The 23,134-nt window shown below is 41.1% G+C and overlaps 1 long non-coding RNA gene across 1 annotated transcript in view; it reads right to left on the bottom strand.

The window, feature by feature from the left end:
- The window catches only part of LOC134353425 (uncharacterized), a 60,153-nt gene extending 40,717 nt beyond the window's left edge, over positions 1–19,436 (bottom strand). Inside the window, exons 1-2 of the long non-coding RNA XR_010019622.1 lie at positions 19,381–19,436; positions 17,671–17,780 (exon numbers count right to left, since the gene is read on the bottom strand). This is a non-coding gene — a long non-coding RNA (uncharacterized LOC134353425). The remainder of the gene's footprint in view (positions 1–17,670; positions 17,781–19,380) is intronic.
- Positions 19,437–23,134: the final 3,698 nt, after the last annotated feature.

The following is a 23,134-nucleotide window of genomic DNA, read 5'->3' as shown; positions in this document are numbered from 1 at the left end:
AGTTTGTATATTCTCCCCGTGACATGTAGGTTTCCTCCGGGTGCTTGGGTTTCCTCACACATTCCAAAGATGTACTGTCATCATCATAGCTTGTCACACTAGACAGCCAGCCACTCTCGTGTTGTTTGGTTGATGTTGAGCAGGTCAGTGTCAGCTCAATCAGGTGAGAGTGGGCAGTTGCGCAGAACGTGTTCAATGTTCTGCACCCTTTCGCCACACTCACAGGATTCGCTGGTCTTTAAACCCCACCTCACCATATTCTCTCCCGTCCTACAAACCCCCGCTCTCGCTCTGTTGAGAGTGCACCACTTCCGTCTGTCGAGCAGTGCCCCATCTGACAACATTTCTGTGGGGTCCTGCACTGTATTGTTTGATGGGGTTCTGGCTCCTGTTTGTTGCCAGAGGTCAATCCTGTATGTTTGGGGGGATGTTCTGTGTAGTAGTTCCTGCACTGTAGCAAAGCTTTTCCTCGATTTTAGGCAACCAGAAACTGGCACATGATGATGTAGTGGGTGCCGTGGGTCTGAGTACTGTTGACCTTTTTCAATTTTTGTTGTAGTGTGTCTTCGGATCTCTGGGGGAGCAATGCCTGCAAGTCTGTAAATGATGTTAGTGGGTGTGGGATGCAGTGTTCCCGTGATTATTCAGCAGGTTTCATTAAGTAATGGGTCTATTTTCTTCGCATGAGCTGATCTGCCCCACACAGGTGCACAGTATTCTGCAGCTGCATAGCAGAGTGCTAGGGCAGTTGATCTAGGTGTGTGAGCATTAGCTCCCCATTTCGTGCCTGCTAATTTTTTCAAGAGAGAATTGTGAGAGCCAACTTTCCCTTGGAGTGTTTGGATGTGGGTGGCAAATGAGAGCATCCTATCCAGTGTCACGCCCAGGTCAATTAGAGTCGGATGGTGCTCGAGCTCCTTCCCACACCAAAAGATCTTGAGTTTCCGAGCTGCTTCTCGATTCCTCAGGTGGAATGCACATACTTGAGCTTTTAATGGATTTGGGTTCAGAGACCATTTTTCATAATACTGCTTCATTGCTTTGAGGACTGCTATAAGTCGTACTTCCACTTCTTGGAAGTAGTTAGCTTGTGTTGCTATGCATAGGTCGTCTGCATAGATAAACCTGTGTGTGTTAGGAAAGGTTGGTTGGTCGTTTGTGTACACATTAAATAATAGAGGTGCCAGGACTGATCCCTGTGGTAGTCTGTACGGTTAGTGTTAGTGAGTTGTGGGCATGCTACGTTGGCACTGGATGTGTGACGAAACTTACAGGCTGGCCCCAGCACAATCGTCACTCATTTGATTTGATATAAGCAACACACTTCACTATATGGCTTGAGGCGCCTGTAGCAAATAAAGCTAATCTTATCTTGAAAAATATTTTAATCGTAGATATGTTTCAAGAACATATAGGCCGCATGTCTCCATATAACTAAAAATTGTGATTTAGCTTCTGGTTACTTGCTCTTGCATATATTCTAGAGAAACTTGGTTGTGCACAGTCAGGCCATTCAGCTTTTGTTTGTATTATATTTCTGTCTAATCATTCCAATCATAAGTACACAAAGGTAGTAGGAAGGAAAAAAAAGAATGCAGAATAGAGTTGGAAACAAAAACAAAGACCAAATGTGATCCTGAAATTCAACCGACCTCAGGTCTCCAATCATGGGACTCATTTACCTCTGAACTCTGACCCCAGGACTGGCTGACCTGGCTCTCATTCTTGGGGTGCTGCAGACCTCAGATGTTAGACCACCATCCTTGAGAACCCCAACTTCGAAGTGCTCCTGACTGTGACCTCCGCTTCCTTCCCTTAACTTTTCGTTTATATCCCCTGAACTCTCACTCCCTTTATCCCTATTGCTGCTGCTAATGTGGCCCCATGCTGTCCTCAAAAACTAATCTTACAAACCTATAAAACTAGGTCTGAACCATAGACCCAAGGCCAAAGTAGATTCTTAAAAAGCAAGGTGAATGGTCAACTGAATTTGGAGTTGTCGTTCTAACCAATAATGCATGGTCTTTTTGCACAGTAGACCAGAGGGTCCAAATGACTAACTTAGTTTTATATATGAATGAATTAAAAAAAAATGCTCAGTAATGTGAGCAAAGTCATATAGCTTTGATTGAACTCTGATCTGAACAGACTTAAGTTAAAACTAATTTTGCAATCATGTACTGTACTGCATAAGCCATGACAGCTGACCTAAACCAATTTAGATTGGTAATAGATTACAGTGGAGATGAAAATGGCAGAGCCAAGTGTCAGCTACTCAGATCAGCCAAGGGCATAGGAGTTGCAAATATATATTCCACCAGCTGCAAGGTGATTTTCATTTTCAATTTATTTTCAATTAAAAAACTTTCTTCAAGCAAAAGTCTTCATCTCAAACGTAGTGTGTTCAATATTCTCCACAAAATGGAAAGGTTACTCATCAAAGAGAAGGGCAGTTTTCAAAGAAAATGCCGACCAGTATTTTTATAAAGTTTAAACTGGGATGATATCCTTTAAATAGAAAATAATGCAAAATCGAATTGAAATCCAGAACTGAAAAAGGCCAAACCCCAAATCTGTCGGGAAAGTCAGAGTGAGAGATTGAAACATTACTCTGTCTGTATGGGCTATCTCAGGTGCTCCCTGATTTCTGCAGATGTGCGTACCATGGAGAGCATTCTGACTGGCTGCATCTCTGCCTGATATTGTGGCTGCAAAGCTCAGGGTTGGAGGGTTGTATATTCAGCTCTCTTCGTCAGGGGCGCTATCGAGGACATCTTCAAAAGGCAATCCCTCAAGAAGGTGGCAAACATTATTAAGGACACCGCTCATCTAGAACATGACCTCTTCTCATTAAAACCATCAGGGGGGTGGTACTGAAGTTTGTAGACACACACTCAACATTTTAAGAACAGCTTCTTCCCTTCTGCCGTCAGATTTATGAACCCATCAACAAACAATACCTCATTATTTTTTGTTCTCCTTTTGCACTAATTTAGTTAATTAATATATATGTATATCTTTCTTATTATAATTTATAATTTTTTTATGTATTACAAAATACTGCTGCCTCCAAACCACAAATTCCACATGCTAGTACTAATAAAACTGATTCTGTGAATTGTGACCATCAGCTGTGTTACTGTAAATGACATATGAGTGTAATTACATGGTGTATTGTGAGCAGTTTATTTTTTATTTTAGTTTATTTCAGTGATACAGTGAAGCCACACCGCCCCAGCAAACCCTGACAAACCCAATTAACCCTAACCTAATTACAGGACAATTTACCCTGAACAATGAACCTACCTGGTATGTCTTTGAACTGTGGGAGGTAACCTGAGCTACTGGGAAAACTCCCACATTCCACTGGGAGGACGTACAGAGACTCCTTATAAAATGGCGCCTGAATTGAACTCTGAACTTCAGAAAGCTCTGAGCTATAATAGCATCAAGCTAACCGCTACGCTACCGTAGTGCCACCTCATCTCTTATCTAAGAAAGGATATGCTGGCATTGGAGAAGGTCCAGAGGAGTTTCATGAGAATGACTCCAGAAATGAAAGGGTTAAAGTATGAAGAGTGTTTGATAGCTCTGGGTCTGTAGTCTCTGTAGTTTAGAAGGGGAGGGGGGATCTCTTTGAAACCTAATGAATATTAAAGGATCAATAGAGTGGTCATGGAGAGGATGTTTCCTCTAGTGTGGGAAGTCTAGGATCATAGGTCACAGCCTCAGATTACAAGGACATCTCTTTATAACAAAGATGAGGAGAAATTGCTTTAGCTAGAGTCTGATGAATCTGTGGAATTCATTGCTTCGAACAGCCATGGAAGCCAATTCATTGGGTATATTCAAAGAGAAGGGTGATAGGTTCTTGATTAGTGAGGGTGTCAAAGGTTACGAGGAGAAAGCAGGAGAATGGAGTAGAGAACAATAATAAATCAGCCATGATTGAATGGTAGTGCAGACCTGGTGGGACGAATGGCCTAATTCTGCTCCTATGTCTTATCGTCTTATGGTCTTATGATTTGTTTCTCCACCTAAGTTGATTCTAATTCTACAATATTCCATTATTTGCTGAGCCAAGATTATCACGTACAATTGCATGAGTGTCATCCCTCAAGGATCAAAAATCAGCAGCGAACTTTATTCGCCATATACATTTATATGTATTATATTAGGAATTTGCTGTGATGTGTTGATCAGGGTGTGACATGCAACAAAAAACAGCATTCAAACATTATAAGGAACAAAGAATTATGTAAAAACATATTCAGAGGTTAATGTATGAACATGGAATAAAATGAGTATAAATACATGAATGCAATTATATTTTTACAATGTAATCAGCATTATAAAAATTGTTTTAAAGTGTTAACAGTGCAGTGACTGAGGTAACAGATAGAACAAGGTGGGGGTGGATAATTAGAATGGTTTATCACATTAACTGCCTGGGGGAGGAAACTTCAAAGATGACTTGAAGATCTTGAAGTCCTGCAGCAATGGTAGACTGCAGACAATGACCTTTCTGCTGTCCTGAGAGTTTTCCATAGTTTTTGTATATTATGAGACGATACTGCAACAAACCAGATAGTAATGGTTGATGTGACAATGCTCGCTATGATGACAGTGTAGAATTATACCAGTATGTTCTGGCAAAGATTGAATTTTACCAACTTCCACAAGCCTTTCTGCTAACAAAGGAGATATGGTTCTCCCACCTAAGGTCCTGTGAAATGATGATGTCCAGAAACCTGAATGTTAAAACAGCGCTAACTATAAAGTTCAATGATGAGTGCGTGCCAAGGATTTGTTTTTGCACTCATTAATAGTGCTAAACCCACCTCTTTTTCCTTTGCTACTGTTGTTTCTCAATATTTAGATCCCAGTTTTGGTTACTGGAAAAACACATTTCTGTAATGAGTTAGATGATATCCACTGCTAAGTACTTGGTATTTCATTTACAATTTTGTAGATGGAACAACAACATCGATAATTGCTTACTTACTTAATTAAGCCCGTCACTCCTACTGGGCCATAGGCCGCTGATAGCAGCTCACCAGAGTCCTCGGTACTGGGCCAGACTTTCAAATTATCCCCAGGAGTGTCCCATCTTCAAACATCCCCTCCCAGGGGTGAGGTCTTTGGAGCTATTGTTGGCATTTCTGTAGCACTGCATTTTTATGGGATGAGATTGCGGGCTGCATGTCTAATCCCCTCCCAGGGGTGAGGTCTTTGGAACTTCTGTTGGTGTTTCTGTCAGTCTGGAGTTTTATGGGATTTTTACACGCTTGTGTCTTTCTTTTTATGGGAAGACATTGATAGTCCCATGCCTAACCCTTCTGACAACTCACGGTGTCTAAACTATAACATTTCCCACCCTGCCTCCTGTAAAAATGACATTCCTTTTTCTCAGCTCCTTTGTCTCCACTGTAATTTCTCCTCGGATGAAGCTTTTCTTTCCACAACTTCACTTCTTCAAAGAATGTGTTTTCCCTTCCTCCACCATTGCTGTTGCCCTCACATGCACATGTCAGACATCCCTGCTCACCCCATCTTCCCACCACCTCAATAGGGATAGAGATCCTCTTGTTCTTACCTACCATCCATGAGCTTTTACATCCAACACATCATTCTTCAAAACTTCTACCATCTTCAACGGGATCCTACCACTAAACATATCTTACCTCTTCCCCATTCTAATCTTTCCACAGGAATCACTCCCTCCATGATTCCTTTGTCCATTCATCCTTCCCCATTAATCTCCCTCCCAACACTTTTCCCGGCAAGTGACAGAAGTGCTACACCTGCCCATTCACTTTTCTCACCTCCATTCAGGGCTCCAAGCAGTCCTTCCAGGTGAGGCAAAATTTCACCTGTGAATCTGTTGGGGTCTTCTACTCTATCTGGTTCTCCTGATGTGGTGAGACCTGATGTAGATTGGGGGACCACTTTGTTGAGCACTTCCACATCTGCAAAAAGTGGATTTTCCCAGTGGCCAACCATTTTAATTCCATTCTCCATTGCTGTTCTGACATATCAGTCCTTGGCCTCCTCTTCTGCCATGATGAGACCACTCTCAGGTTGGAGGAGCAAGAATTCATATTAGGTCTAGGTAGCCTCCAGCCTGATGACCCGAACATCAATTTCTCGACGTTATGGTACTTTTCCCTCTCCTACTTCCCTCTTTTTCAGTTCCCCACTCTGGCCTGTTACCTCTTCTCCTCACCTGCTATCACCTTTCCCTGGTGTCTCTTCTCCTTCTCTTTCTCCTATGGTCCAGTCTCCTCTCCTATCAGCCCTTTACTTTTTCCACCTATCACCTTTCTGCTTCTTACTAGATCCCTCCCCTTACCCACCCAGTTAGCTTCACCTATCACCTTCCAGCTTGTCCTCCTTCCCTTAACCCCACTTTCATATTCTGGCGTCTCGCCTCTTCCTTCCCAGTCCTGATGAAGCATCTTGACCCAAAACATTGACTGTTTATTCATTTCTATAGGTGCTACTTAACTTAATGAGTTCCTCCAGCATTTTGTGTATGTTCCTGTGGATTTCCAGCATCTGCAGAATCTCCTGTGTTCACAGCTTACCATCACTATTTTTTACTTCAGAGGATTTGTAATGGCATTCAGCAAGATGAGACATCAGAGGTCCGAGTCAGTGAGTCCTGGGCCGAAGTGTGGTGGTCAGAGGCAAGAAAGTGGCCTGTACCGGGATTGGAGGCCCAAAGTTGAAAGGTCAAGAGGTCGAGGAGTCCTGATCTAGTGGGGGATAAGGTGTAGGAACAGGTGTTTTTTGCTGTTGTGTCTGTCTTTTTGTATGTTGGCTGCTTGTTGTCCTGCTGAATACTTTGGGCATGCTCTGTTGGTGCTGGAAACATGACAACATTTGCGGACTGCCTTCAGTACATTCTCAGAGTCTGTTGGTTGTTAATGTAAATGATGCGCTTCACTGTATGTTTTGATATACATACTAATAAATAAACACAAACAAACAAACAAACTAATTAATTAAATAATAGAGAGTGATAGAGCACTCTAGGGTGCGTAAGACTTTTACACAGTATTGTAGTGCTTTTATGTATTGCACTGTACTGTTGCCATGAAAAAATAACATATTTCATTACATTTGTGAGTGATGTTAAACATGATTCTGATTTGACACAATGACTCAATGACACCATGACACTATGACTCTTCTTTCATAATGGAATATCTCCCAGTGCACTGATGGCCATGAGAATGACCTGATTCTGAATCAGTATACTTGATTCTACTGGGGAGTGAGAGTGGGAAGGGGGCAGGGAGATGGGAATCATGGTTTGGAAAAAGGGAAGGGAGAAGGAAGGAATCAGGAAGCACCAGAGATACTTTCTGTGATGATCAATAAACCAGTTGTTTGGAATCAAATGACCCTGCCTGGTATCTCAGGATTGTGTGTCTGCATCTGCATCACTCCCCACCTTGGTACTCTTTCTCTGCCACCTGCCCCATACCCCTCCCATAGCATTTGACCCTTGTCATTCCTAACATCCTTTGCTCCCGCCAGATTTTCAAACTGGCTATCTGCTCCACGTTGACAAATACAATACTGAGCAAAGATTTTAGATACCCTAGCTATACATATATGCTTAAGACTTTGCATAGCACTGTAGTCTAATATAATTTAATCTAAGATATTCAATATTATTGATCATTACAAGAAGGGTATTTTTTTCTTTGTATAACTCAATGATACGATTGATCGACAACAATAATGGAATATCTCAATGGCACTATGACTCTACAACATTATGATACTGTGACTCTACATAAATAATTGAAGATTTCTACAACACTGTGACTCTCCAACACTGTCTCTACAACACTGTGACGCTATGATTCAATGACACTGTGACTCAATGACACTATGACTACAACAATAATGGAATATAAAGAGGGTTTGATGGTATTGGGCCTGTAAGCGTAATTCAGAAGAATGAGGGGTGACCTTATTGAAACCTATTGAATGTCGAAAGACCTCGATAGAGTGAATGTGAAGAGGATGTTTCCTCTTTTAGGGGAGTCTAGGACCAGAGGACACAGCCTCAGAATGGAGAGGTGTCCTTTGAGAATAGAGATGAGGAGCAATTTCTTTAGCGAAAGAGTGGTGAATCTGTGGAATTCATTGCCACAGACTCCTGTGGAGGCTAAGTCATTGGATATATTTAAGGCAGAGATTGATAGATTCTTGATTAGTCAGAGCATGAAAGGAAAGATTGAAAGGAGAATGAGGCTGAGAGGAAAAATGGATCTTCCATGATGAAATAGTGGTGTAGTCTCAATGGGCTGAATGGCCTAATTCTGCTCCTATGTCATATGGTCTTTTAGGATATCTCCCAGTGCACTGAGAGCCACTGGGAACACTTTGTTTATAAATTGTATGTATGAAGTCTTTATTACAAGCCATAGTAATTATTCTTGTTTTCATCATCCTCTAATCCTTTGGTTTTAACGGATCCAATGTGATGGACAGTGTTTATCTTTTCCTTAAATCAACCATGACCAACCTGTTATGTGAAGTATCAGTGACACTATGCCAATTTTTCAAAGTATTTCTTCAGATTACCTCCTATTGGCATACCAGCTACATGAGAGAAAACCTCAGCAGGATTATGGAGGGATTAGTCATTTCAGTTTGATTAAATTGCCTTGAAGGAATTGCAAATTATGAAGCTCAATATCACTTAATAGTTTTATAAGGCATTGTTCTATATTGCAAAGAGGCCTTATTGAAGCTTTATGTACTCCCTCAACCAACACAGGATTGATGGGGTGGGGGTGAGGGTGATGGTGGTAGAAATGCATAAATTTAAATCACTCACCGATTACAGATATCTGACCTCTTGTAACAAAACCAAGTGCCAGATCTTTGCATTGGTGAATTCATAATAATAGTAAACTATGGCATTTTGTTTTGGTTAACATATAAGGAAAAACTGGGTTAACAACTGCTATATTTCAAAAATCATGGCTATGCTTAATATATAAAAAAAGTTTAAAGTAATTTTTAAAATTTTCTTACAGATGTTTACAATTGAAAAGACAAAATACAATAGATCCAGTGAAAAACTACACACAAAGACTGACAAACAATCAATGCACAAAAGAACGCAAACTGCAATAAAAAATATGTAAATAAATTGATAGATTGATAGATAAATAGAAGTGAAAATGGTTTTAGAGTCCTTGAAAGTGAGTCCATAGATTATGCAATCAGTTATCAGTTGAAGTGTGTGAAGTTAAGAATGTTGGTTCAGGAGCTTGATGGTTGAAGGATAATAATGTCTCCTGAATCTGGTGGTGTGAGGCCTAAGGCTCTTGTACCTCCTTCTTGATGGCAGCAACGAGAAAAGTATGTCCTGGATATTAGAGTTCAAAATCGCTGACAATATGATGATGTTGCATTAATTTTCATTTTTATACCAATTTTAAGATTGATCTGTGGTTGTTGAATACAGAGGAGGGTAATGTGGGATTATGCACCTGGGTAGAAGAATATAGGTGCCGACTATTTTCTAAATGGGGAAAGAATTCAGAATTCAGAGGAACAAGACTTGAGAACCCTAGCTCAGAATTCCCTTAAGATTAACTTGCAGGATCAGTCAGAAGGCAAATGCAATTTTATAGTGTATGGATTACAATGTTGGTAAAGATGTGAGGTAAACCGCTTTGTAACGAAAAATGGAAGATCAGATTATAAAGTAAATGGTAGTGGGTTTAGATTTTTTTGTATAATAAAATTATTACTTTTCAATACTATGATTCAATTTAATTTACATGAATATGGGGTAATGAGACTATAAGTGTGATTTAAATGTATTGTAATTGATATATAATATATATCCTCCTGTACTCTGTATTCTTTTATGTAAGAAATCAATAAAAATATTGAAAAAGAAGATAAAGTAAATTGTGAAAGATTGCAGCCTGCTGTTGTGCAGTGGGATCTGGGATTGTTTGTGCATGAATCTCAAAATGCTGATTTGCAGTTGCAACAGGTTACCTGGAAGGGAAATGGGATGTTGGCCTTATTGCAAGAGGGATTGAATTAAAGAGCAGGAAGGTTCTGCTGCAATTGTACAAAGTATTAGAGAGGCTGCATCTGAATTATTGCATACATTTCTGGTCTCCAAAATTGAGGAATGATAAATTGGATCTTGAAGTTATACAGAGGAGGTTCAGCAGCTTGACTTCAGAGAAGAAGAGGTTAGCCAAAGAGGAGCATTTGAGTCACCTGCCACTATACTTCATGGAATTCAGATGAATAAGACAGGACCTTATTGAAATATACACTCATTAGCCGTTTTATTAGGTACAGCTGTTCACTTGCTCGTTAATACAAATATCTAATCAGCCTATCATGTGGTAGCAACTCAATGCATAAAAAAGCTGCAGATATGGTAAAGTGGTTCAGTTCTTCTGAGCAAACATCAGAATGGGGAAGAAATGTGATCTAAGTGACTTTGTGGCGAGATTATTGATTTTGCCACTCAGGGTGGTTTGAGTATCTTAGAAGCTGCTGATCATGCACAATGGTCTCTAGAGTTTACAGAAAAATTAAAAAATTCCAGTGAGCAGCCGTCCTCTGGACAAAAATGCCATTTTTATTGAAAGAGGTCGGAGGAGAATGGCTCGACTGGTGCAGGCTGACAGGAAGGCAACAGTAACTCAAGTAGCCACGCATTACAACAGTGGTGTGCAGAAGAACATCTCTGAATGCACAACACATCGAACCTTGAAGTGGATGGGCTACAGCAGCAGAAGACCATGAACATACAATCGGTGGCCATTTTATTAGGTACAGGAGGTACCTAATGAAGTGGCCGCTGAATGTATAAAATTATGAAAGGTATAGATAAGATATTGACAGGTGAGTTTTTTTTCTTCAGATAAGTGAGACTAGAATGAGGGGGCATAATCTCAAGATTTGGGAGAATAGATTTAGGATGGAGAACTGTTTTTCCAAAGGAGTAGAGCATCCAGGGAATTCTCTGCCAGGGAAGCAGTGGAGGCTACCTTACTAAATACATTTAAGAGGCAGTTAGATTTTTGTACAGCAGGGGAATACAAAAAAGGCAGGTAGGTGGAGTTGAGTCCATGGCCAAATCAGGTGTGATCTTAAACACAAAATAATCTGCAGATGCTGGGGTCAAAGCAACACTCACAACGCGCTGGAGGAACTCAGCAGGTCGGGCAGCATCCGTGGAAACGATCAGTCGACGTTTCGGGCCAGAACCCTTCGTCAGGACTGAAGAGGGAGGGGGCAGAGGCCGTATAAAGTAGGTGGGGGGAGGCTGGGAAGGAGAAGGCTGGTAGGTTCCAGGTGAAAAACCAGTAAGGGGAAAGATAAAGGGGTGGGGGAAGGAAGGCAGGGAGGTGATAGGCAGGAAAGGTGAAGAAAGAATAGGGGAAAACACAATGGGTAGTAGAAGGAGGTGGAACCATGAGGGAGCTGGTAGGCAGCTGGGGGAGGGGGCAGAGTGAAATAGGGATAGGGGAAGGGAATTACCGGAAGTTGGAGAATTCTATGCTCATACCAAGGGGCTGGAGACTACCTAGACGGTATATGAGGTGTTGCTCCTCCAACCTGAGTTTAGCCTCATCATGGCAGTAGAGGAGGCCATGTATGGACATATCTGAATGGGAGTGGGAAGCAGAGTTGAAGTGGGTGGCTACTGGGAGATCCTGTCTGTTTTGGCGGACGGAGCGGAGGTGCTCAACGCAGCGGTAGTGGGAAGGCTTGACTGGCCAGATGACCTTCTCCTGCTCCTATTTCTCATGTTCGTATGTTTTTAATTCCTTGTAGTTGGAATCAAACCAAAATGCCACCCTGTTACAAGAAGGACAGTATTAACCTGGAAAGAGTGCAGAGAAGATTTTGTTTTTTAAGATTCATCATGGTAACCGGTCTTCTGGCTTAATGAGCCTGCACCTCTGAATTACAATCATGTGAGAATTAACCCAATAAACCGCACAATTTTGGAATGTGGGAGGAAACCACAGCACACGGAGGGAACTCGTGGTTATGGGGAAAACATATAAACTCCTTACGGATGGTGTGGGAATTGAACCCCAGCCACTGGCGCTGTAAGGCGATGCGCATTACCTTGTCGGCCCATGGCATCCCCATTTGTGAGGATGCTATCGGGATTTGAAGCTTAAGCTGAGGCAGTTTGACTAGCTGGAACTTTATTCCAGGGACCATAAGAGATTGAGTGGTGACCTTATAGAGGTGAATAACATCCTGGTGGGTATACATCACGGGGAACTAAACACCACTGGAGGACATCAGTTTAAAGTGAGTGTGGAAAAATTTATAAGGCACCTGAGGGGCAACTTCTGCACGCAGAGAGTGTGTGTATATGAAATGAGCTTCCAGAGGAAATGGTTGAGACAGGAAGAATCATAAAATTTAAGACATTTGGACAAGTACATGGATAAGAGGAGTTTAGAGGGATTTTGGGCAAACATAGGCAGATGAGACTACCTTGGTGGGCACGATTGCCGGCAAGAATGGGTTGGGCTGAAAGGCCTCCTTCCATGTTGAATTATTCTATGACACTCGCTTTCCAGTTCCTTTCTGGATTATGCAAACACACTATCAGTTAAGTCATAGCTGATGGGTGAGCTGCTTGCCAAAGAATTTCGACTCAGGAGCTCAGTTGATCAAGACTCAATTCTTAGTGCTACATGTAAGGAGTCTATACATTCTTCCCATGACAGTGTGGGCTTCCCCCAGAGCTATGGTGTCCTCCCACATTGCAAAGACGTATGGGTTTGGGTTAGTAAATTGTGGGCATATTACATTGGCACCGGAAGCATGGTGTCACTCATAGGCTGTCGCCAGCATGACCTTGGACTGTTTTGGTCATTGATGCATTTGAAGCATTTCACTGTAGGTTTTGATGTGAATGTGACAAATAAAACTGCTGACTGTAACTCACTTGAATGACCACACACTTCCTGTCTCCCTAAATCTCCCCACAACCTCAGACTGTGTTGGTTGCTAACGCAAATGATGCATTTCACTGCATATTTCAATGTTTTGGTGTACATGTGATCAATAAAGGTGATCTTTTATCTTTTAATCTAGTCTGTAAGAAACTTTCTAGTTTCTAATACAACTGATGTAATATTGGAAGCCTATTTTATAGGGCATTATAATGGACTGAATTGTCTCATCCTGTGGCATATTATTTCATGAAGATTTGTGTCAAGGCATGATTTTGTTATGAAGCATATTTTTTCTGATATTTGTGCTTAGTTCTGGGAAACTCATAATTGAGGTATTATTGAAAACTGTGATATTTCATTACAAATTTCTAACATGTCTCTTCTCAAATACTTATTTGAGGTGATGCACCTTGACATGCAAATGTCATTTCATCAAGGATAGAAATTTAGAGATAGCACTGGAATATATCTTATCATTCATTTGAATTAACAGTATCATGCTAATATATCATCTTGCTACTACATTATTTAACACATTATCCAAAGTAAATATGAATTAAATATTGAAATGTTCTAAGCGAGATCACTGGGGAAAACTGGTCATGTGGTGGTGTGAATGCATCCCTGGAAGAAGAAAATTGCAGATTATCCCTCAGCAAATCAGACAACATCTATGGAAGGGTATAAATAGCTGACATTGTTTATTCCTCTCCACAATTTCTTCTGTTTGTGATTTGGCATTTTACCTTAGTGCACCATGTAATGATTTGATTTGGATGAACAGTATGCAAGACAAACTTCATTATTGATTTTGTTCGGGAAAAAAGCATAGAATATAAAACATAGAACGCATAATACAGAACAGTACAGTATAGTAGAAGCCCTTCAGCTCACCATGTTGTGCTAACTTGTCCTGATGAAGGGTCTTGGCCTGAAATATGACTCTGCTCCTTTCCAACTATGCTGTCTGAACTGCTGAGTTCCTCCAGCATTTTGTGTGTGAGTTGGGCTTGAATTCCAGCATCTGCAGAATCTCCTGTGTTGCTTTAGTCCTAGCTGCTTTAGTGTGGCAGCCGTTGAGATGGGTTCCAGGTCTCCATTCAGATGATGGTTCATTTTCATGGGCCGGATATTGTGATACCAGTATGTTCTGATACTCCAAAAGGTTTTGGATGTAGGTCAGCCATCATGGGAAGCAACCTCCCCTCCATGGACTCTGTCTCTATTTCTGGCTGCTTTGGTAAAGCAGCTAGCACAATCAAAGAACCCACCCTCCCTAGACAATCTCTTTTCTCCCCAGCTCATTGGGCAGAAGATACAAAAAATTGAAAACACCTACTATCAGTCTCAAGGACAGCTCCTGTCCCACTGTAACTGTAGCATTATATTCTGCATTCTACTATCCCACTACCTCAAAATACTTTTAAATTAACTGTATGGGTGGCTTGCAAAACTAAGCTTTTCACTGTGGCTTGGTATATGTGACAATACCAATTCCAATATTACTCTCCTGAGTTCACCTCTCCTGAATTGTGAAGGCCACTCTTGCTGGGTTAAGAATTTCAAATGCAAGCAGCAAGCCTATCAACTGTGCCTTGGACTTGAGTGAACAGACAGAGTGAGGTAGATGAACAGAAGAAGCTTTGCCAATGAAGTTCCTCTGAAAAGCCCCGCCCCTCACTTTGCCAGCTGTCAAAGCCCTCAACATTTTGCCAGTTCTTCTGAGTGTCTGAGCCAAACATATGCACTTCAAAACTATCGAAAGCACTATCAGTTTTAAGAATTTTATAAGAAAATACTTTTAAATAATTAAAATCAGAACACAAATATAGCAGAATATAGTACTAATAGTATTAATGGTAAGACTCTTGGCAGTGTGGAGGATCAGAGGGATCTTGGGGTCCAAGTCTGTAGGACGCTCAAAGCAGCTGTGCAGGTTGACTTTGTGGTTAAGAAAGCATATGGTGTATTGACCTTCATTAATCATAGAATTGAATTTAGGAGCCGAGAGGTAATGTTGCAGCTATATAGGTCCCTGGTCAGACCCCACTTGGAGTACTGTGTTCAGTTCTGGTCGCCTCACTACTGGAAGGGTGTGGAAACCATAGAAAAGGTGCAGAGGAGATTTACAAGAATGATGCCTGGATTGGGGAGCATGCCTTATGAAAATCAGTTGAGTGAACTTGGCCTTTTCTCCTTGGAGTGTCAGAGGATGAGAGGTGACCTGATAGAGGTGTATAAGATGATGAGAGGCATTGATCATGTGGATAGTCAAAGGCTTTTTCCCAGGGCTGAAATGGTTGCCACAAGAGGACACAAGTTTAAGGTGCTGGGGAGTAGGTACAGAGGAGGTATCAGGGTGTTTTACTCAGAGAGTGGTGAAGTGCGTGGAATGGGCTGCCGGCAACGATTTTGGAAGCAGATACGATAGGGTCTTTTAAGAGACTTTTGGATAGATACATGGAGCATAGAAAATAGAGGGCTATGGGTAAGCCTAGTAATTTCTAAGGTAGGGACATTTTCGGCACAACCCTGTGGGCTGAAGGGCCTGTATTGTGCTGTAGGTTTTCTATGTTTCTACATTTCTACAAATAGTTGCACAACTTTGTCTTCTTTTAACCTTATTTTTCTCTTTCTTATCCACAGCTATGCAATCCAGATTCAAATACCCTGCACCATGTCACACCTAGAACAAGACCTGAAAGCAGATACTGCAGCACAGATATCGGCAAATTCCAACTCTGCAGCTGGGGAAATGTAGCTGGGATATCTCGTCTTGAAATGGGCCAAGGGATCAAGTACTCTTACCTTTGTAGGGTGTCCCAAAACAAATCAGAACTAACCAAAAGATATAATAGCAGTTGTGTGCATAAATTAGAGCAGGAGACAGCAAAGTCCTGTGAATTCTACACAACTTGTGGCTCCTTCAGTTGCATCACACTATTATGTTATCTTGTAATGCAGTGGTGAATGACTGAAAATAAATGGGCTCTAAAGTTAGGTATTGCACTGGACAATATAACTGCTGGAGATGGCTTTGTTCTGCTCTCCACGCTTGTGTCACATATTGTCACTGTGAATGTTGCAGGCGAATTTATCTCTGTTGAGAATCTGATGCTTTCAGTAGTTGTTTTAGCATATCTCCTTCCATTATTGCTCCTCAATAGAGAAACTATGTTGAGGCAATATTAACTGATTCTTGTCCTATCAGCCCTGATTAATGGTTCAAGTGTCCTGAGTACTGTCTGATTAAATACATCTGCAAACAGAAATTGTTGCAACAGTCGAAGGTTTTTCTTGTTTCCTGTCCAATTTCAGGATCTCCTCATTGGATACCTGTTATCTCTGAATAATGCTTACATGTCCGCAACAGCTGTCTCACTTTTAATTTGTCTTTGGTTTAGATTAATTGGGCTTTTTCATCTTCTCACTAAATTTGTGGGAGAAGTTGAGAATTTTTAAAAAATGCTTCCACAGAGGTAATTTTGTCTTGGTGGAGGCACTTTTAACAAAGTGTGCACCATTTAGTGTTTCCCAAACCTGGGAAATGTATTGCAGCTATTCACATTATCTGCATCCTTCATGTCTTTATAAACCTCCTTCAGGTCATTCTGCAGCCTCTTATGCTCCAAGACAAATTTCCACCCAGTCTTTCTTTATAGCTTAGACTCTCCAGTCCTGATAATGTCCTTGTAACTCATGTTTTTGTAGCTTTTTCAGTTTACTTACATTCTGTGGTGTATGTAATAATCCAAATATTATCTCAGATCATAGAACATAGAACAGTACAGCACAGGTCCTTCAGCCCACAATGTTGTGCTGACCTTTCAACCTACTTCAAGCTCAATCTAACATTTCCCTTCCACAGAATTTTCTATCAACCACATTATCAACAGCACATCAGCAGAAAGATGTCTAGTGGTTCCATTAGCCAGACGCAGCATGGATTCAAAAAGGGCATGTCCTGTTTGATAGACTTACTGGAGTTCTTTTAGGACATAATGAGTGCAGTGGATAGAGAGGAACAGGTGGATGTCATGTACTTGGATTTCCAGAAGGCGTTCGATAAGGTGCCGCACAAGAGACTTAGAAATAAGATACGGATGCATGGAGTCGGAGGAAGAGTATTGGCATGGATAGTGGATTGGTTAACAAATAGAAGGTAGAGAGTTGATATAAATGGGTGTTTCTCCGGTTGGCGGTCAGTGGTGAGTGGGGTGCCGCAGGGGTCGGTGCTGGGCCCACAGCTGTTTACCATTTACATTGATGATTTGGAAGAGGGGACTGAGTGTAGCGTAGCAAAATTTGCTGATGACACTAAATTGAGTGGAAAAGCAAATTGTACAGAGGATGTGGAGAGGAGTCTGCAGAGGGATATAGATAGGTTAAGTGAGTGGGGCAAGGTCTGGCAGATGGAATACAACATTGGTAAATGTGAGATCATCCACTTTGGAAGGAATAATAGAAGAGCAGATTATTATTTAAATGGTGAAAGGTTGCAGCATGCTGTTGTGCAGAGGGACTTGGGAGTGCTTGTTCATGAATCGCAAAAAGTTAGCTTGCAGGTACAACAGTTTATTAAGAAGGCAAATAGAATGTTGGCCTTAATTGCTGAGGGATTGAATTCAAGAGCAGGGAGGTCATGCTGCAACTATACCGGGTACTGGTGAGGCCTTACCTGGAGTACTGTGTGCAGTTCTGGTCTCCATTCTTGAGGAAGGATATACTGGCTTTGGAGGCAGTGCCGAGAAGGTTCACCAGGTTGATTCAGGAGATGAAGGGGTTAACCTATGATGAGAGATTGAATTGACTGGGACTATACTCTCTGGAAATCAGAAGAATGAGAGGGGATCTTATAGAAACATACAAAATTTTGAAAGGGATAGATAAAAAATAAAAATAGGAAAGTTGTTTCCATTAATTAATGAGACGAGAACTAGGGGACATTGCCTCAAGATTCAGGGGAGAAGATTTAGGACAGAGAGGAGGAGAAACTGTTTTTCCCAGAGAGCGGTGAATTTGTGGAATTCTCTGCCCAGGGAAGCAGTTGAGGCCTCTTCACTGAATATATTTAAGATACAGTTAGATAGATTTTTACATAGTCCGGGAATTAAGGGTTATGGGGAAAAGGCAGGTAGATGGAGCTGAGTTTACGGACAGATCAACCATGACCTTATTGAATGGTGGGGCAGGCTTGAAGGGCCGGATGGCCTACTCCTGCTCCTATTTCTTATGTTCTTATGTATAAATTTGATGTAAAAATAAATGCCTTTATTGATGCAGTATGTGCTTTTAGCATTAAAGCTACACATTGCAAAGTTTTATGGGAAGATTACATGGAGAAGATCTATTTCCCCAACATGTCCTCTGCATTCAGACAACATATTTGGTCACCTAACCATATTTAGTCCAGATCAGGAGTTCCCAACGTGGGGACTATGAACCTCTTGCTTAATAGAACATAGAACTGTACAGCACAGTACAGGCCCTTCAGCCCACAATGTTGTGCCGACCCTTAAACCCTGCCTCCCATATAACCCCCCACCTTAAATTCTTCCATATACCTGTCTAGTAGTCTCTTACATTTCACTAGTGTATCTGCCTCCACCACTGACTCAGGCAGTGCATTCCATGCACCAACCACTCTCTGAGTAAAAAACCTTCCTCTAATATCCCCCTTGAACTTCCCACCCCTTACCTTAAAGCCATGTCCTCTTGTATTGAGCAGTGGTGCCCTGGGGAAGAGATGCTGGCTATCCACTCTATCTATTCCTCTTACTATCTTGTATACCTCTATCATGTCTCCTCTCATCCTCCTTCTCTCCAAAGAGTAAAGCCCTAGTGCCCTTAATCTCTGATCATAATGCATACTCTCTAAACCAGGCAGTATCCTGGTAAATCTCCTCTGTACCCTTTCCAATGCTTCCACATCCTTCCTACGGTGAGGTGACCGGAACCGGACACAGTACTCCAAGTGTGGCCTAACCAGAGTTTTATAGAGCTGCATCATTACATTGTGACTCTTGGTATTGGTCCATGGCATAAAAGAGGATGGGAACCCCTGGGTCTACATGGAGGATTTAAATGTTAATCAACATATAAAATATACATCAATAGTCTAAGTAAAGGCCCAGCAATGGTGAAAAACTATTTCCATCTTGACTTTAAATAAATGGTAATGTAGAAAGGATCCTTAACACTATCTTTCAAATTGTGCATTAACAAATCAGTATACCTGTCAGCATAATGTTACAAACAGTAATATTCCAGAGTTTTGCAACACTATAAAGACAGATTTGTCACACTGCTGTCTGACTGAATGCATGTTTTTCCCATATTCTGCTATTCAGACTGCAGGGATGGTAATTTAAAAAAATTATACACTTACATCTTTTTCTCTTTCATAGGCTATTATGATCGTGCTTCTACCTGGTTAGATGTTCCGTGTCACCGCATTATATCTGATCTGTTCCTTAATGTTGGCATTGGTGTTGGTTTATTGGTTTATTATTACCATTTGTATTAAGATACATTGAAAAGCTTGTTTTCCATGCTGTTCATACAGATGAAATCATTACACTGTACTTTGAGCTAGGATGAGGTAAAACAATAGCAATACAGAATAAAGTGTACAAGCTACTGAAGAAGTTCAGAGCAAGTAAACAATGACATGCAAGATCGTAATGGTACGGCAGTGTAGCTGTTAGCGTAATGCACAGCACCAGCAACCTGACTTCAATTCTGCCAGTGTTGTCGTCATCTTCTTCTGACGTTTTATGGCGGCTGGCAAATAGCTTTAAGGTGCTTTACCGCCATCCGCTGCTGTCCGTAAGGAGTTACTATGTGCTTCCCATGAACACAGGGGTTTCCTCCAGGTGCTCTGGTTTCCTCTCACATTACAAATACATATGAGTTCATTTAGCATCAAAGTATGTATAAATAATGCATCATTGAGATTCATCTGTAACAGGCATCCACAAAGCAAGGAACCTGAGGGAACCCAATTTAAAAATTAAGAGACCAACACCCTCTGTGCAGAAAGAGGGAAAAACACACACACATCACACAAACAATAAATATAAGCAACAGCATTTAGAATGAGATTGAGTTCGGAGCAGCCAGAGTAGGCCCTTAGCCTCAGTCTCAGTTCATAACACAGCAGGGCAAAGAGTTGCAAAGCTCACAGGCATGAAGTGTGTAGCAGCCTCACAGCTTCAGAGCCATGGAGAGTGGAGCGAATTGGTTAATTGGTCACATGGGAGTAATTAGGTGGCCTGGGCTCATTGAGCCAGAAGGGTGTGTCACCGTGCTGTATGTCTAAATAAAATAAAATAACAAGGTAGATTGTGAGGCTGAGAGACCATCTTATCATTCAAGAGTCTGATAAGAGTATGATAGAAGAAGTCTTTGGGCCTTGTGCGCCTGCGGGCTTTTGTATCTTCTGCCTGATGAGAGGGGGCAGAAGAGAGAATGTCCAGAGTGGATGGGGTTTTTGATTATGCTAGCTGCTTTATGAAGCAGCAGGAAGTATATACAGAGCAGAGTCCATAGGGGAGAGTCCACTCTTTCTTGTGGTCACGTGCATGTCAACTGCCATACCAAACTGTTATGTGTCTAGACAGAAAGTTTTCCTTGATGCATTGAGAAAAGATGGTGAGAGTTGACAGGTGGATGCTGAATTTCTTTAGCATCCTGAGGAAGTAGAGGTGTTGGTGAGCTTTTAGGCTGTGGCATCAACATGGTTAGACCGGGACATGTGATGTTCACTCCTAGAAACATGAAACCCTCAGCCCTCTCAACTTTAGTTATGTGCTCACAAACCAGTGAAAATAGCTTGAAAATTTAAACCCTTTTATGAGACTTTGTCTTACAGTCTTTTTTCCTATTCTCTTGTCTAACCTCTAAAATGATGACAATGTAGATTTTATCACCACTTCTGGCTGTGTGCTTAGCCCTCTGGTCTGTTTGATTTACACTTCTGACTGTGTGGCAATGCCATTTTCAAATCTGTTGATGACACAACTGTTGCTAGCCAAATCAAAGATGGTGATAGGAGGCAGATTGAAAATCTGGCTGAGTGATGCCATAATAACAACCTCTCACTCAATGTCAACAAGACCAAGGAGCTGATTATTAACTTCAGGAGAAAGAAATGAGAAGTTCAAGAGCCAGCTCTCGTCAGAGGAGTAGAGGTGAAGGGGGTCAGGAATTTTAAATTCCTCTGTGTTATTATTTTGGGGATCTGTGACAGTGCCCTTACTTCCTTACAAGTTTGCAAAGGTTTGGCATGATATCTAAATCTTTGACAAACTTCTATAGATGTATAGTGGAGAGTAAATTGACTGGTTATATCATAGCCTAGAATGGAAACAAAGGAAAATCCTACAAAAAGTAATGCGCCAGTCTATCCCAGGTAACAACCTCCCCCCCACTGAGCATACCTTCCCAAAATCAGCAACCATCATCAGGGACCCCCACCACCCAGGACATGCTCTCTTCTTGCTGCTATCATCAGGAAGAAGGCACAGGAGCTTCAAGACTCACACCACTAGGTTCAGAAACAATTACCCTGCAACCGTCAGGCTCTTGAACCCAAGGGAATAACTTCACATGCCCCATCAGTGAAATGTTCCCACAACCTATGGACTCACTTTCAAGGACTCTTCATCCCTTGTTCTTGCTATTTATTGCTCATTTATTTATTATTATTATTATTGTTATTCCTTTTTTGTATTTGCACAGTTTGTTTTCTTCACACGTTGGTTGGCCAATTCGTGTGGTCTTTTGTTGATTCTATTATAGTAATTATTCTATTATGGATTTATTGAGTATGTCCACAAAAAAACGAATCCAGAGGTTGTATATGGTGTATATATGTACTTTGATAATAAATTTTCTTTGAACTTTGATAATATTTTTGAGCTGCAGATGATTAGTGTACCATAACTGGGATTAATATGGTAGACGATCTTAGAACACATAACAATATAGCCCAGGAACAGTCCCTTCTGCTCATGATGTCTGTGTCAAACACAGTGCTAAATTAGACTAATCTCTTCTACCTGTACCACGCCCTGCGTATTCATGTGCCTTTATAAAAGCCTCTTGAACACTACATCATATCTGCTTCTATTACCACCCTTTGCATCCCATTGCAGGCACCCTGGGTAAAAATCTTGCCACGACTGGGTTTCTCATGATTCTCGCTGCTGTCTGTAAGTAATTTGTAATCCGAGTGCTCCAATTTTCTCCCACATTCCAAAGTAGTATGGGATTGGGTTAGTAAGTTGTGGGCAATGCTATGATGGCACCAGAAGCATGGCAACTCTTGTGGGCTGTCCACAGCACATCGTCAGACTGTGTTGGTCATTGATGCATTTGACTATATGTGTTCAATGTATATGTGACAAATAAACCTAATCTTTGTCTTCAAGCTTTCCCCCTCTCTCCTTAAAGCTACGCACTCAAGTAGTCACTATTTCTACTCTCAGAAAATGATTTGGTCTATCTATGCCTTTCTTAATTTTATAATATTATATCCAGATTCTTTACAGCCTCTGACGTTCTAAAGAAAACAATGCAATCTTGTTACAACATTTCTCAATAGCTAAGATGCATCTGACATGGGCTCAGTTTAACACACCACTCTTCTCTCAGTTTTGGAGTAGCCTCAATCATCATATTCTTTTTCAAATTTCAAAGATGTTTATTATCAGAGTATGAATACATTATACAACTTTGAGATTCGTTTCTTTACAGGCAGCCACAAAACAAGAAATCCAAAAGAACTTATAAAGAAGACCGACAAAGACCCAATGTGCTAAGAAAGCAGAAAAAAAACAACAAATTGTGTAGACAATATAAGTAAGAAAATAGCATTTAGAACAAAAGTGAGTCCTCAGACATGAAGCCCAGAGCAGCGAGAGCAGGCCACAGCCTCAGCTTCAGTTCAGCATGTAGTGGAGAAACGTCGTGGAGTTTACAAACACGAAACCCGGAGCAGTCAGAGCAGTGAAAAGCAAAGTAAAAGTTGCCTCTGGTCCCAACTCCCTGCCTTTTTAAGTGTAACAGATTGCTTAGTTTCTTGAGAAAAATAACAGTATAATCCAGCCCATTATAATTGCAAACAAAATTGTTTAATT

Source organism: Mobula hypostoma, chromosome 10 (genome assembly GCF_963921235.1).
Source record: "Mobula hypostoma chromosome 10, sMobHyp1.1, whole genome shotgun sequence".
In the NCBI taxonomy this organism is placed as follows: domain Eukaryota; kingdom Metazoa; phylum Chordata; class Chondrichthyes; order Myliobatiformes; family Myliobatidae; genus Mobula; species Mobula hypostoma.
The sequence above is the reverse complement of the archived record's forward strand: the minus strand, read 5'-3'. Positions and strand labels throughout refer to the sequence as shown.